The sequence below is a fragment of the Apis cerana genome, linkage group LG5 (genome assembly GCF_029169275.1).
Source record: "Apis cerana isolate GH-2021 linkage group LG5, AcerK_1.0, whole genome shotgun sequence".
Taxonomy (NCBI): Eukaryota; Metazoa; Arthropoda; class Insecta; order Hymenoptera; family Apidae; genus Apis; species Apis cerana.
Genome location: NC_083856.1, coordinates 7138331 through 7148816, shown reverse-complemented (window position 1 = coordinate 7148816; position 10486 = coordinate 7138331). Strand labels below are relative to the sequence as shown.

Below are 10486 nucleotides of genomic sequence, written 5' to 3'. Positions count from 1 at the left end.
AATCTAATAAATTAACATTAAACAACGATAAGAATATAAAAAATAGAATATAAAAATAGAAAATAGAAGAAAATAAAAAATAAATAAAAAATATAAAAAATCTGATAATATTATAATAATCTGATAATATAATAATATAATAATAATATATATAATAATATAATATAATAATATAATAATAATATAATATAATAATATTATAATAATCTGATAATATATATTAAAGAATTAGAAAATATAAGTAAGTTTTAGTATAAAGATTTAAATTTAGAATTAATCTTAAAGAGATTTTTACAAATTAGAAAAATAAAAAAGAATTAAATTTAGACTAGATTTATAGGTTATGTTTAAACTTCTATGTTTAAAAGTTAGGATCAGTTCTAAGTTAAATTGAGATTAGTTTTCGATTAAATTTAAACTACATTCAAATGAAATTTAAACTAAATTTGAAGGTTGGTATTCCAAAACTTTCAAACAAAAGTATATATATGTAACAATAAAAATGCTGGAAAAATCAGATAGACATTGTGAACTGTGGTTCGCGAACAGATTTGAGTGAGGAACGGAAGAAGAGGTTCGGAACGATTATGCAGCACGACACGATGCGCAACAAGGAGAGACAAGGAGATAGAGAGAAGAAGATAGAGAAAAAAGAGAGAAAGAGAGAGAAATACACGGTGCACGCTGCGAGCAATGTGCGAGGCTTCGCGCGGCCGTCAATTACGATTAATTAGAGCGGAGACTGACAGCGGACGCAGCGACGGCTACTTAATACTTTAACTTGTCCCCAACCCTCCACCCGTTCACTTCCTCCGCCGTCGTTGACGATGACGAATCGACCGAAGTGCGTCGAGAACGCGTCGTTTCGTTCATCGCGAACGATCGTGGAATATCATATACATCCCTTTCTCCTTTTTCTTTTGTATTGTTCCTTCCATTCACGAAACGTGAGATGTTACGTTCTCGTACGCCGCGAGGAAAAAGTCGCCATAGGAAATTTAAGCTTCTGACGTCGAGCTATGCATATTCCACAATAGAATGGTGTGTTCATTGAAAGATTTTTTTTTTCTTTCTTAATTTATTCAATATTTTAACAATATTTAGATAATAGGAAATCAAAAATATTTATGGTTTTATGTTTCAATTAATTGAAATAAAATCATGAATTTTTATTATTATTTATTATTATTTTCATTGAAAATTTTATAACAACTTTTGAATTTCTTTAATTAGATGAGAAGGAAAATTTTTGAAAAATTTTGATATAGAAATTAAAAATTGTGAAAAAATGATAATATAGTGATATTAAATAATGATATAGTAGATGATACAAAATAGAGAACTTTATTTATTTGAATCTATTGAATAAAATGGAATGATAACCTATTGATAAAAATAGACTGAATAGGATTTTTTTACAATTTTTCTCGTGATCTCTCGACTTTGAAGTATTAACAACATGTTGATATAGACGCTTGATAATAATCGTAATTAACTATTTAATACTGCAATTTAGAGAGAGAAAGAAAGAACTCTTGCATTATTAAACAGATACAATTAAAGCAGAGAATTAATACGAATGCGTCATTTCACGGTTTCAGATTCGTTCGTTACGCATCGTATCGACCTTATATTAAGAACAGTGTTTTTATGCTTGTTACAAGATATAAAATCATAATTGTAAACCCAATTATCCCGATTATATAAACTATGTTCCATCATGAATTTCTAATTGTTCTAATAACATAGCAACAAATTCGAAATCATTACATTAATTCTAATCAAAATATTCGAATGATATAATTGATTTATGTCATATGTGAAAATTATGAATCGATACGCATATTTTCAATGAACATTTTTGTTCTATTGTTCTATTGAAACAACATTTGTTTTTAAAATAGATAAAAAAAAAATCTTACTAGCCACATATTAATTTGATAAATATTATACAAGTAGGGAAATTTTCTATTAGTAATCATATATAAATGCACATGTTTCTTTTTTTCTTTTTTACACGTAATTTATCCTTCTGCAATCTTTATAAATAGTTATAATTATGCATCTAATCGCATAATAATAGAATATTAACAAACAATCATTTTTCCTATGTCTCAAACGGAAGTAATGGAAGTAACTAAAAAAAAAATGGAGGGCGAAGACGCATTTGAATGATTGCGCTCGTTGTCGGTCTCCTTCGCTAATTGAGCCATTGTCTAGGTCTGGTTAGGCACGTCTAAAAGCCTAATGGCCGTTTCCTAGAGACGCGCCAGCCCGAATACAGAACGAATTAGAATAATTCGTTCCGTCTGGCTGCGTCAGATCGTGCAACGTCGTTCACCGTCAGTTAAGAGAAAAACCTGTCCTGTCTCTCTCCCTCTCTCTTCCCTCATTCACCAAGAATCAGTGGTTCCGCTTTAAATTTCGACGCTTAACTTCCATTTCAACGGTGTACACACCACGTTATACGTTATATATCCTTGCTTTTTGTAAACACCACTTTTATCCGACCACGCGGATGTTTTTCATTAAAACCGAACCGACATCGCGAAAACATTTTATCGTTCGTCGATTCTTCCTGTTCGGACGTAAATATTTTATACGATGAAAAAAAAAAGCATCGAGATAAATATCATTCAGATCACGTAGCGGATTTATCGCAATAACAGATGTTTCGATACATTGTATTCGACATGGAGGGCTATAATTTATCCATAGATAAACATAGAAAAATTTAAACGCATAACGTTATAACGTTAAATGATTTATAAAAAGAAAAAAAAAATCACTGCCGACGAATGTAACGACGATCGACCATTCTTGGAAAAGTCCAAGCCGATCCCGAACAGGACTCGAAAGACCTCGAAGAACGGGTCTTCCTTTTAATTTCTAATTTCATTACAGATTCTCGAGCGGCCCCATAATAGCCTCGATACGCCATAGGCCATCTGGCACGATCTCTAAAAGATCTATATCTATATCATATACCGATCGAGGATCGATCAGCGGAATATCTAGATGGCCTGGTCGCCGAACGATCAGCCGATTTTGTTCGAAACTCCATGTAATCATGCTACATTATTTAGTCAAATTTACATGGCAAATTGCACGAATAAATGGATCGAATGTTTTCTTCCTGTTGGAAGAGCGATGCAACAACAATGAATTCATTTGAGTAAACATGAACGCATTTACAGAAATATTCCGGTGTTACCAAAGCGAAGGATTATTCAAATAAAAATCAATTGGAATCAATTGGAATTGGATTTGTTAATTGAAACGAAGAAAAAGTTTTATGATGACATTTGTAAATTTTTTTAGAAAATTTTGCATTTTTTTTCTTAAGTTTTAACATAAAGTTTTGTTTCTAGATTTCTGGATTTTTGAAAAAAATTCGCATGTCATCTCCCTTGAATTCTCCTAATACAAAGTTGAATTTTTTGATTTAAATTTTCAATCTTACATTGGAAATATGTATTACATTGGAAATATTAATTTATAAGTAAAATATATAGATATCCTGTATTTTATTTTCATATTTCACAAGTCCAAAGATTGTTTTAGTAAGTAATTTATTTTTATCTTTTTTTCTTTCTTATTAATAGATTAAGAGTGCAATTAATTGTTCAAACTCTTTCAAGAAGCTTCGATATTCTTAGGAAGACCAGATATAAGTATGATGTAAAGGGATAGAAGGGGAGGAGTGTTGCGTTTCGTGATCGTGGTTGCTGAATAAGATTTTTTCCAGGGAGTGATGGAGGTAAGAATCTTACGGGCGATAAGGCACACATTAATTGAAGAATAACATCCGGCATGGAGCTGGTGGCAGACCGTTGTGACATCATTGTTTACAACCGAACGAAAATGGAATTAAACGAATCACCCAATGACCAACCTATTCAAAAGCGAAAGGGGTAATTTTAGAGTGATAACATTAACGAGAATTAGTCGGCTGTGTCGATAATTTCAAAAGAATTCGATTCATGGTGACCTATTTTCTTCAAATGTTTAGTAATCAAACAGGAATTGATACTTAAAAAAACGTTCTCCGTGGTATGTATATTTTTGATATAATTCTTCAATGGTGAAGAATGCATAGAATGTTTATCAAATTAAATCATTTGAAATTCATTCAATTTGTTTTGATTTTTTTTTCTAATTCAATAATCAAGTGAAAATAAATATTTAAAAAATGTTTACTTTTGTATTATATATTTCTAATTCTTATATAATGAAAAATTTGTGAAATTTTTATTAAAAATGGAACTTAATAAAAAATAATTATAATAAAATAAAACAAAATAAAATAATTATTGAATATAAGAATATAGGAAATGTTGTTTCATTATAATTTGATAATATTTATATTTTTTTTAATTTAATTTTTTCATGATTATAAAAAAATAAAAATAGAAAATGTTCATTGAGCTTAATCGGAATATTAATTGGAAGAATACTATTCAATTATAATTTGAATAATGGAAATTTAAAAGATCAAATTCATCGTTCAAATTGATCATAGTTACTGTTATTTTGCTAACGATCGATTATGAGCCAATGGAGCCTGTCCACCTGTCGTGTTCGATGAGAAAGCAATTCTGACCCAGCAGCGGAACTAATAGCTTTGACGAAGAACTAACGTCTGCACATTTAATTAGATAGAAAGATATTGCAACTAAATGAATGCACATTTATTCTATGCGTTATAAAATAAAAATAAAATAAATTGCAAATATCAGATTATAAATAACTGAAACTTAATTGCATCACATTAATAGATATAAATATTTTAATAACAAAAATAAAACTAAACTAAAATTATTGAATTTGAATTTGAATTTCCAGACATTATCTCTATTCATTATCATGAATCTCTAACATTATCAAAAAATCAAAAAAATAGAAAGTGAAAGACTATATTTTTTTAAGGTAACTATACATATACCAAAAATCACATGTTCCAAAAATAAATTTCGAAACCAATCTAAATGTCATTTTCATTATCGAATACTGCATCCAAATGATCTACGGAAAAAAAGTAATGACCGAGCATGTGGTAAAAAGATGATTCTCTCGCAAGTTGCAAGAGGAGAACAAGAATAGAAGTACAATTTAGAGCGAGAAGCGAGGGTCCCAGGGTCATTCAAGAGGGTTTCGTTTTATGATCTTTCTTCAACCGGCAGGAGCCATACACGATCAGGAGTCGAAGGATCGATGGATAAAAAAAATAAAGAAAGTCAATGATGATAAAGAAGGAAAGAAGATTGGAGTTAAGAAATGGAAGCTTGCTAAGAACGAATAGCTGTGCCAAATTAACCATGATTTATAGAGATGGCCAATATTCCATTCTATTAACATCGCATTATCCTTCCGTCAAATTACATATCGACGACCCGATTTTTTCAGAAGCTGATCCTGGCACAAAGTAACTTTTGCATTTATCATTTCGTTATCTCGAGATCAATCGATTCCCTTATTACTCTATCTTAATATCTATAAATGACTTATGTGATTGATTTTTTTTTTACTTATTCAATTAACGTTATGCTTAATTTTTTAAGAATTACAACGATTGCAAGATTCATCGTTTTTAACAACTTTTTTTTAAATATCATTAATTTTTTTATATTTATTTTTTCAATTATCAATTTTTTCAATTATCCTTATTCTATGAATATCTTTCTGTTATCGAAAGATTTAAAACAGTGGAGAGAAAAACGCTTTTTTATTTGCAAAACTATTTTATTCTAAATAAACGATATGATGTGATTAAAATTATAATATGATTAAATAATATGATTAAAATTAGAATCATCACGTATCATTGATCATTAAAAAAAAAAAATCGAAATTTTTCAGTTTTTCTTCCCGATTACCGTTCCAAGGTGTACAGGTATCCAATATAGTACGATCGATCACCGATTATAGCTCGGGATAGGCATGGTGTACAATGTTGCACTCTATTGGTTGGTTACATATCGCAACATTATACGTATATGCGGCCGGGGCATCAAGTTGCAGGCTGCAATGTGTATACGCGTTTAATTAATTCGCCCGTACACGCGCCATATGAATCTCATTCCCGTGTAGTTCGGTGAATTTCCCAAACGAACGTAAGTAAAGCATATTTCACATCAAAATTTTCTATGTTAATTGCCGATACCCGATACACAGAGTTTGAACGTTCGATTCCAGTACAGATTAAGATCAAGGATGATATGGATGATATAACAACAATGAGTCAATTTTGTACAATTTTAATTGGGATAATTTAACGTGCATTTATGACCAGAATCGATTTCACTCACGTTAATTATCGAAGGAATTATCGAATGAATTAAGCGTAGGTACTTAAATTTACGCATAAATCTAATACTTATATAGTCAATCCAGTGTAATTATTCTTCAAATATAGAAGTATTATCAGATATGAAAATATATTTTAATGTACTCCAGTTCTATATCCATTAATTATATTCCATTCTAATATGTTAAACAATTTAATAGATAGATAATCCAAAATCAAAATATCTAAACCAGAAGTAAAAAAAATATTCAGCCAAAAATATTCGTGCTGATTTGACTGTCTAAAAAAAAAAAAAAAACAAACTTTAAAACAATCATAAAAGAATGATTTCGCCAATGTATTAACTTTTAAATTTTCATCTACACAGGAAACAAACAACCGAAAAGAAAAACTGCTTGAAAATTCTATCACATCCCCGATAATCGCAAAATGACAATCATTCTGTAAATCTTAATCATATACCGTAATGCGGGTGGAGAACATTATCCACGAGCGCAAAGCTGTGCACACCAAGGAAACAAATAAAGAAAGAAGAGAGGAAAGAAAGAAAGAATAAAGAACGGTTGGACAAGGCGCATCGCGTACGCGCGCGTAGCTCGTGTCCGGTCAGCCGTTAAGAAGGAAGCTCCAGGCCGATGTCGAAGATAAGAGCGGGGACGTGTCCCTCTGTGCGTGGCATTCTCGTGGAGAGAAGTGGTACCGAAGTTCGGGGACCAAGTGTGCCAGGCCCTCACGTAATCCACGGATACGTCGCGACGAATTTGTACGTCTGCCCAATGAGCCAGAAGCCACCCTGCGTTAGCCTCGTTTCGCGTTCACTGTTCGTCTCCTCTTTTCGGCCCGTGTTCCACTGCTACATTCCTCGCCCACTAGTTATATACATGTATACATATATACACGCACGTACATACATACATATATACATATATATATATAGGAGAGAAGCCACGAACTGGGTCCCTCTATCTTCAAAATGGCTACCGTCTCCGCATCGGTGGGCAGCCGATGTAAACTACAAACGCTCCTCTGGAACACAACGCTCCCCTCGATCGCGTCGCCGGTTTTTTGGATTTCTTCGAAGTGGCACGCTCGGGAAGACGTCGATGGATTTTGAATACGTACTGGATGATATAGAGTGGTTCACTAAATCGATGCGATTGAAGATAGGCTCTCTTTTTTTTTAATCGATACGATAGATGATTTGTGACGTTGAATTTAGAAAATTGCTTTGTCGATCATTCGTCGAAGAATCTTCCATTTCTTTTACAAAGAAATTTTTAAAAGAAAAATTCAAATCTTCTTATCTTATTTCCAAAAATTGAATAATTCGTCAATGATTCTTCGTCACTCAGATGAAAAAAAATTATTTCAACGAAACCTATCATGATATCTGCATCGAAGTTCTAAATATCATTGGTAGCATCGTACTATTCGTGAATGATCGGAAAATCTGTCTATCGTTAAGGAGGAAGAGGGCGAGTTAGAATGAAACGATTCGTGAAAGGGGGAGTGACAAAGAGGAGGAGTAGGGAGGGAGTCGATGAGAGAGAGAAAGAGAGAGAAAGGAGATCACGGAGCTCGTGTTTCCGGCCGGGTGAACAACAATGCCCGCAGACAAATGAGCATCCCGCCTCCATTGTTCGCTTCATCGGCACGGCGCAGCCTCTCTCTCCCCTGGTTACCCACCCTGGTTCCGCTTACGCCCCCCTATCCTTCCCCCATTCTTGTTTCTCCTTGTCCCTCCCTTTACCCCGTAATCGAAAGCCCACGTCCTCGTCCTCGTCGTCCTCGTCCTCGTCCTGGTTCTCGTCCTCCATCGTCATCATCGTCGTCGTCGTCGTCGTCCAACAGCCAGGCTGGGGGGTCCTCGATCAACCTGATGCGGGCCAACACCGATTAAACATCTCTGCTTCGTCGAATCTCCGTCAACGTGGGCCCCCTCCATGAGTCTCTCCTCACGAAGAGGTAGGGTTCCCCACGGTGCCACTCTCTTTTGTCCCCAGAGCGCGAGTTCTACCGTGGTTCTCCTCTATTTTTACGCTCATTGTCTTCTTCGTGTGCGCTCAATGAAAATAACGCGCGCCGATGTCTGAATGATATAATATCTCGTCGATAATTTCCATTTTTTGATCTCTTTCTATCTGTTTATTATTATATCGTTTGTTGAGCCGATTTTTTTCGTCTATCTCTTCTTCTTATTTCGTTTTCGTCGTTTATTTAAATTATTTCATTGCTTTGTATTTATTTTATCTCGATATTTTTCATAAGGTTTTTGTTTTGTAGTTTGCATTTAAAATTAATCAAGACTAATTTCTTAACAATTCTATTGTTACTAATATTTTATTCATTAATTTATTTAGTACTGTAAATTTTATTCAGCTTTATCTTTCAAAAAAAAAATGATTTAAGTTATGATTGCCCTGTATTTCGTTTTTACTACTCTAAAGTATCTTCTATTTTCGTTCATTATAATATTTTTAATTTAATTTACAAAAAGTAAAAATAACTTTTAATTTTTATAATTCTTCTAATTATTCCAATATATTAACTTATTTAAAATAAAAAGATATAAATTTTGGGGTGAATAAATTTATGTAAAAATTATAATAATAAATAAGAATAAATAAAAAAAAAGGATTGATAAAAAGCAAGAAACAATAGAAAGATAAAAAAATTGCTGTTCAATATGCAGGTATATATAATGATCAAATTATTTCATTACAAAATTAATTGACTTGTAACTTCTATTATTAGTTAAATAAAATGGACAGATCACTGTTATTCGATCGAATAAACTACGTTATTATTGTATGTTTATTACTGACTATACTGGATCGAACAATGCTATTTTATGCAAAAACATAATACACAAATCATATCGTATATAAATGTAAATTAATTATGATTGTATTTTGATTATTATATGAACATTACGATACAGTTCGAATAACAATATGAAAATGAAAATGCCGCAACGAGATTCTCTTAATTTTGGTTATAATTTCCATTCATTTTGGATGTAACGGTATACAGTATGAAACCTTATTTAAACAAGTAAAATAAATCTGCCGATAAAAATAACATTCGCTGTTAACACATTATTTTCAAATAACTACGCATATTTTACTTTGTTACTTTTTTAAAGTTTGCGAACATAAAACTTTATTATTTTTAATTATCAGTATATTTACTCATTTAATTTTTTACTCATTTAGTTTTTTTGGTATTTACTAATTATGACATTTAGAAAAAAATCATACATTTATTTTTCTGCGTTATATCTTCTTTTTTCATTTCTAATCTTAAATTCTTTTCTTTTTCTAAAATAGTTCAAATAAGTTTATATAAAAATCCATAATTAATTTAAATATTATTAAAATTAAATAAATATTGTTTATATAATTTGTACATTATTATAACGTGCATATGAAAAATTTTTTCATTTATGTTTATCAATCTGACAGTGAACGGTTATCCAGTATGAATTTTTTGATGCACGACTGACAATAAGAAGGTAACGCGAGAGACTCGAAGGGCCAGATGTGCAAGGATTCAACATCCTCGAGCCCATTCATGGCTCCCGTGGCAGAACACCTTACTCGAACCACGTCGACCTCCTGCACCACAGAAATTCGATACTGCTCGGAACCTCGGCCAGTGTATAATATCTTGCTTATATATTATATATATGTATATATATTTTATCTTGTTCTAATTTCTAATTCTATCGAATAGTTAAACATGAACAAAGTTTACTTTATATCGAATATATTATTGATAGTTTCAACTAATTTCTCTGCAATTTATGTATTCATAGATATTGTATGTGAGAATTCAATCAATTAAGATTATTAAGAAAAACATTGTTTCTTTATTATATATTTATATATTTTATATATTTGAAAATTTAATTTTCTTCTTATTAAAATGTCAATATTACAATATTACAAATATTACAAAAATAATGATTAATGACAAATTATAATTGTAAATTAATATGGTGAATGATTGATTTGGAAAATTTCTTCAATATTAATTTTGAATTTTTTATTTGTCATTATTTGATTTATTATCAAAAGTTTTCATATCATTTAATAATTCATCATATGATTCTTCCACTATATCACACATTTCTGGACTTCTATTTGAGAAAAATAAGGTAATAATCTTTGATCTATA

The 10486-nt window shown here is 31.3% G+C and overlaps 1 pseudogene; it reads left to right on the top strand.

Moving 5' to 3' along the window:
• Positions 1-229: 229 nt before the first annotated feature.
• On the top strand, positions 230-9482 carry LOC107997687 (uncharacterized; annotated as a pseudogene).
• Positions 9483-10486: the final 1004 nt, after the last annotated feature.